This window comes from Nothoprocta perdicaria, unplaced genomic scaffold (assembly GCF_003342845.1).
Source record: "Nothoprocta perdicaria isolate Ctin4 unplaced genomic scaffold, notPer1 scaffold_257, whole genome shotgun sequence".
In the NCBI taxonomy this organism is placed as follows: Eukaryota; Metazoa; Chordata; class Aves; order Tinamiformes; family Tinamidae; genus Nothoprocta; species Nothoprocta perdicaria.
In genome coordinates, this window is record NW_020455485.1 from 598508 (window position 1) to 605209 (window position 6702).

Sequence of the window (6702 nt, forward strand, 5' to 3'; positions counted from 1 at the left end):
ATGGCAATAAATATAATCTCTTAATTAGAATTGTATATAGTATTGTATATAGTTGTGGAAGACACACTGGCACCTCCTAGAAAAAAAAAAAAAGCACATTAATGGTTCTGCTTCAAAGTACTAGTAAATAATGCCTATTAGTCTCATTGTTTTAAATGAATGTTGAGATCTTGTCTGTCCTAAACAAAAGAGAATTGAGAGGAAATGCAACAAAGTGATACTGCCCTCTCTGGGCAGAGCATCCCTAAACTGGAGAAAATAACACATTATCGTTCACAAGCACCTTGATAAAAAAGCGCTAATAATCATTACTTCATACGTAACAGATGTTGGTTACACATTCAGAATAGTATCTATTAGGTAAAGGGACTGATGTTTTATCCTTCTTTTTATTGTGCTGAAAATCTCTCTCTAATAGTAATGATGTTTTTCAACCATAGACAAAACAGCACAATCCTCCTACTTCAGCATCAACTCTTACATTCTCTGGCAGGCTCACGAACTGACCACACTGCAAATTTAATCCCCTTTCTTGCACAGCTGTTAGCTGGACTAACATTACAGGGACCATCCCACTCAAATACGAATACAACAGCTTCAAGAACCTGTTCTCACCATCCTAGTTGCATTATCCAGTGTGAGTTGTTCCAAAAGCAGAACTCCATGAAAATTCTTTTCTAAAACCTTTTCAGTTTGGATGAGACTGAAATCAAATTAGAAATTCCTTGAGGGATTCAGCAGTTCACCAGATGTATTGAAAGAAAAGAAAGAAAAGAAAAATATTTTCTACTTTTGGTTCATTGTTCCTTTGATAACTGAGCTGGATTTTCACCTCTGTTACAATCTGAGGTTGATACAAGCGTGTGCTATATGCTTGATGCATAGCCCAAAGTCTGCACCCCACAAACCAAGGATGCAGCTCTCTTCTTGTTGACCTGAGGCAACTGAGGCATAGCACAACCGAGTACAAAGAGAGAAGGAGCACACAGGTCATAACTCCAAGGCTAAGTCATTGAGTAATGAATCCCGTGAATATATTCACTAATTTTATGTTACAGTCTGTTTAGGTTTGTTCCATTTCTTCCTGTCTTAGCAGTATTTTTAACATGCTTAATGCTTTTAGGAAAATTAACAAACATGCCAAAACAATGCAAAGTTTATCCTATTTTATTAATGTTAGCATGAGGTAATCAGAAAGAAAGGATAGTAAGTCAGGTCTACAAGATAAATATGAAAAAGCTGATATTAAATAAGTTTATTTTACTATGGACAATGTTGACACATATGCTAAATATACTTCAGAGTTCATTCTGAAACCATTGTCCCTTTGCAGAGGTAAAGGGAAGAATGATGGCACAATTATCTGCTCAGAGAAAGTCCAGAATTGCAAAAATGAAGTGGATAGAGTTAATCAAAAATTCAGAAGCTCAGTGATTTGTGTCCTTGTGAAAGCCTTTCATAGGATGCTATTTTAAAAACAAAATAGGAGCTGCATAAATATGTAAATGAGATATCCAAGAATGAGCAAGCGAGAGAAATATTATTGCTACTTGTCGGCTAGCCTGACATATAATATTAACAAAAACAAGCTCAAAGTCGTATACGGCCCTTGTGTGCATTTTTAAACACAGATGTATAACTGTAAGTGTGTGTCTATGCATGTAAATAAGTGATAAAAATATGGATGGCAGCATATGCATTCAGATTAGTTGGCATCTCTATTCAAGGAGCACAGAAATCTGTACATTCAATAATTTCTTTTTAAATTCAAAGGATGTTTCTTCTCCAACTTGTCTGCATATTCTTAAGCACAAAAGTAACTATTCTGAGATACCCGAGATCTTCAACTTCATTGCTCTTTTTCACATTTTCTGCCAATAACTCTGTGTTCCCTCTCAAAAGATTTCACACATGATATCTTTGTGTCTTGATCTTACTATCATATTCTTCCACAACATCCCTAATGCTTGTTTTCATTGAAAATGAAAATTTTGTATCAAGAGGCTGTGGGGTTAATTGAGGAGTGGAGTTGTGCTTCTTGAAAATGTTACCTTAGGCATTGATAAACTTCTAACTTTTCCAAGTTTAGCTCACAAATCACCCTTCAAAATCCAGATTTAGTGTAACTAAACTGAGTGTAACTGCTTAAATTGCATGAGGACCCGACAGGACCCTAATAGCTGTTAATGGCCCTGACCAGCCTCACCTGTGGCCTCTGCCCACTCCCTGTCCATGCCTTGGGACACAACTTGGGCCATCAGTCCCTTTCTCAGCTGTGTTGGAGAAATGCTGGTCTCCAGCCCAGACACATCCTAACCATTCCTGGCCATGGATCCCATTGATCAAGATCTCAAAATGTAGACTGATTTTCCAACTTGACCTCAGTCCTGCTTCATCACTACGGACATTCTCGATGATTACTGGACCTGATCCCAAGCCTGTGGATTGACTTTCTTGCCTGACCTCAGGCTTGGCTCATTGCCATGATCTGCACCCTTCATTGGACCTAACTGTCACCTCTTGGTCTGCCCCGTTCATCTCTTTTGGGTACTGTGCTGGCACTGGCCAGGGAGGTTCCTGCCCTGCCAGCTATGTCTTTTCCCTCAGCTTTCTCTCCCTTTTCCCTTCCTTTGGGGAGCTGCTGGCCCTTGGGGCAGCCTGGCAGCATCATCTGTGCCGATCGGTAGTATCTTTCTTCACAGCTGTTTATGCTGCAAAAGTGAGAAACTAATAATAAAGAAGAAAACTGAAAAGCACATCATTAAAAAGGCAAAGGGCAAGAAGCTACAGGAGATCCTTTTGCAATGACTTTCTTGGAAAAAGAATAAAACAGCACTTTGAGAATGTAATAGACAGATGTGCTAGAGTGCCTGATAAGAAAAGATCAGAGGCACTGGCAGCACTCAACTGAGATTACAATATTGTAATAATTACTGTCAGTTCTGGAGAGGAATAGGTCAAATGAAAACAGACATTTACAGGGATGCTGAAGGACTAATTGGTCTAATTTTTTTAACAAATATGAATAATGAAGACATATTCAAAGGGAAGAAATACACAGATAACTTGACTTATAAGCAAAGAAATACAGTGAAGTGGAAGCTAAATATTGACCTGGAAAGAGAGATGATAGGGCGCAAAGTTTTTATTAGGAAACTTCTTTGATTAAATTAACAGTGCACAGACACATCTCGATTTTTTTTTCCAGTTTAGGAATTCTAGATGTCTTCCAATATAATAGATAAATCAGTCTAAGCTTTTATTGGGCAATCCATTATAACCAGCTCACTCTGTGAATCCTCTATGGATTATCTTTGAGGGCAAAAAGGTACCAAAAGATATCTTACTTTGCAAGCAAAATGTCCTCTCCTTTTCCCATAGGTCGCTAACCAAACTAAACTTCCTCTCCTGCCTCTCTGGAGCCCTCATGATTTTCTCCCATCAATTTAATTAGGTCTCCCATGGAAAGGGATGATGTCTAATCTTTAGCCACAGTACCAAATAACCTCAAAGTAGGCATCACGTTCGATAATTGAAAGACCAAATCCTGGATGATTCAATTTTAAGGCTTACTGGTCCAAATGAGTTAGTAACCTCTGGTCCAATATGGTTATTTTTTTTTTTTTCCACACTTCAGTAAAACTAATGACACGTTCACACCATTTACCACAGACTCCTACCAAAGGGATCACATTGAATCTCTCCTTCCTGTGAAAGGAGGCAGCACTGGGCAAGTCTGGGTACTTGGTACAACCCAACAAGGGTGACCAGAATGCAGATCCCCCTCTACCCTTACAGATCAACTGTGATTCCAGTCCTCTTTCTCCCCTCCACACATTTTGCATTAAGATGAATGGGGATAGGAAATGGTCCTTTGTATGATGCCTTCATGCTCTTTCCAGAGCAAGGTATGGTACTGTCCTTATTCTTTAAGGTCCTCAGGCCACTCTTACACTTTTGGCTGACAGTACTCCATCTTCTTCTCATTTTTCTGGGAGATGTTGTGCTCTCTAGAAGAAAAGTGATTTTTCCACTTCAGATTATCTGGGTTTATTCACTTATTTTTTTTAGAAATGATGTATTTAACTATGTACATACCCTTTTTATATTTGCTTTCCAGAAGCTTTTATTCATTTTGTATTTGCTTTTTTTTTTCCCAGCAAAAGAATTTTGGAAATTTTGAGTACATATGTGACTTCGGTAACCACACCTTCAGTTCTCATGCAGCTATTCATCACTAAAGGTAATTCACACTCCTCTAGTCAAAGAATTAAGTTGATCAATCACAACTTATCTGTAAATCCAAAACAGAAAATACGACTTTCAGGAGACTTTTCTTGTAATCGATCCCCTTGGTGGAAAATTTTAAGTACTCCTCAACTCAAAACACATCCATTAAAACCTTAATATGCAACAAGGAGAAGAAAAAATATTACAGCAATTTCAAAATGTTCTTTCCACTCATTTGATAAATAAATAAGAATTAAAATGCTGCTTCCCACAGCAGATAAGTCAGGAAATAGGAAACAGTCCAAAATTTCCTGAGATGGTCTGTAGAAACTGCATACTCGGACAGAATTTGAGAACAAAATGGTCAAAGTTGTTTTTGCATTGTTCATTAAACCAGATGATTTGTGCAAACACAATCTCACAATGAAATTACTACATTATTGCAACAACACTGATTCGCTTTGCAACAAAGGGCCTTACCTATGGCTGGGAAATTCCACTGCTTACACAAGAAATGTTTTATATAACATGCTTCTTGCTATTGCAAAAACACAGCCTGGCATTCTTTTCCATTTAAAAAGTATTAATTACTTGCAGTGGGTCTTCTAACAGCAGCCAGAGACAGACTGAAAATGTTGAAAGGACCTTATGGTGTCCTGATGCTACTACATGTATCCCATATAGCAGACTGGGAGGAGATGACTATGGCTTTGGAGTGACACGAGGTTCACAAGCTCTGAAGTAGAGCCCCCAAGCTAATTCTCTGTCGCACAAGTTGTGGAAGAGGGGCTGTATTTTTCATGGCAGATGCTGTGCTCCTGGGATGCCCTATGGCAAACCCAATTGTAAACCCAGCCACGGATTTACCTCACAGACACATCATACATAAAGCCAATGAGATTTGTGGCCTTTGGATCTCTTCTAGAAACCTCTCCATCTCCTCCCTTACTTTTGATAGTATCTGGTATGTGTCTTATGGCTGTGAAATTTTGGGATAGCATTTGCAGGGCCTAAAAATTTGGTATGGTCATGGTCTGTAAATTTTACATGTCTGTAATCTAGTACTAGAATCCCTCTTGGATCTGTGATCTTCCAAGCAAAATCCAAGGGATCTGACTCACTCCTTCTCATGATCTGCCTTCTCTCAGCAATGCAAGCTTGTGTAGAGTCTCATGTTGGCTCCCATAAAAATAAGGAATAGTTTCACCATATTTAGCACCCTTGTCCCCTTGGCTGTCCCCTAGGACGGGCTCTGCCCCATCCACTGTGAACTAAATTCTGCCACAGGGAGAACAGAAGAGCTGAGAGTAGAAGTGTTAATGGCAAGTGCTCACAGAGTCAAGATGTTCAGATGGGGCCCCATGGCAGCAGGGAGCCTGGACTTCTAAGCAAGAAGTTTGGGATTTGCTCCATAACAAACACAAAAAGAGTCTTCAAAAATCTTAAACTCTCAGCTCCTGAGCCAAACATACCTCATGCCATTTATTCTCACAGCTAGCTTCAGAGAAATATTATGATAGAAAATCTTCCAAGTCTGTAGAATTGGGCTCTCAGCCAAGCTGAGTGAAATTCCAAAAAGCAGCTTCTCTTCCATATCTTCAGTCCAGTAATAAAGCTATAGTGAGAGGAGGATAGGTTTGCCCACCATTGTAATTATCCTGGACCTGCTGATATGTCAGAATGAGGCATGTAGATAATAAATGCTGCATTCATTCTCTGCCTCTCATAGCAAACTGTGGTCTTCCTAGTACTTGCATAGTTTAGAAGCTTGTGAATGCATGATGTACTTAGAGCTGGGATTACGTTAGAGGTAAAGAGAGAGGAAAACTGGGACATGTCCATGAGTACATCACCCCTCAGCCTTCCCCATGGGGAAAAATCCAGAATACCCAAAGAAGCCTTGATAGCTTTTGCAACTGTGGCAAATGACTGCATAGGAAGATTCTTGACAGCGTTACTCTTTGCTCCTGGCGATATGGGAGGGCTCGTATTTCCACACGGATGAACTCTTCTTGCACTACATTTCCCATGTGCAGCTGTAGAAATGTCTTCAGCATCATGATGCTCTTTTATTTCTGCTGCTTCTTCCCAGCAGCTTCTCATCATGGAAATTCAGGCTAGCTGCATCCCAATGCAGATTTTTTCCCTGCTTCTGTTTGTTTATAACAGCTTCCAAGATTTTAGCAGAGCCAAGGAATGACTGGCTGGTTTTTTTCAGTCTCGGATATTGGCTTGGAAGAACGTGGCTCATCACCAGCCTTAGCACTCTCTAACTCAGTTGCTAGAAGGACACACCAGAACCAGAAGTATTAGCTAGGAATAGAGGGCTTCTCGAATTAGGAAGTACTGTGAAGTCAGGAGGTGCTGCTGAACCCCCTGCTTTCTTTTATATATCTTTTATAAGTGGTCATAAAACTTCATCCCATTATTAAAGCTCAGCTTAGTCTATTGGGAAGAAATTAGTGTGTACAA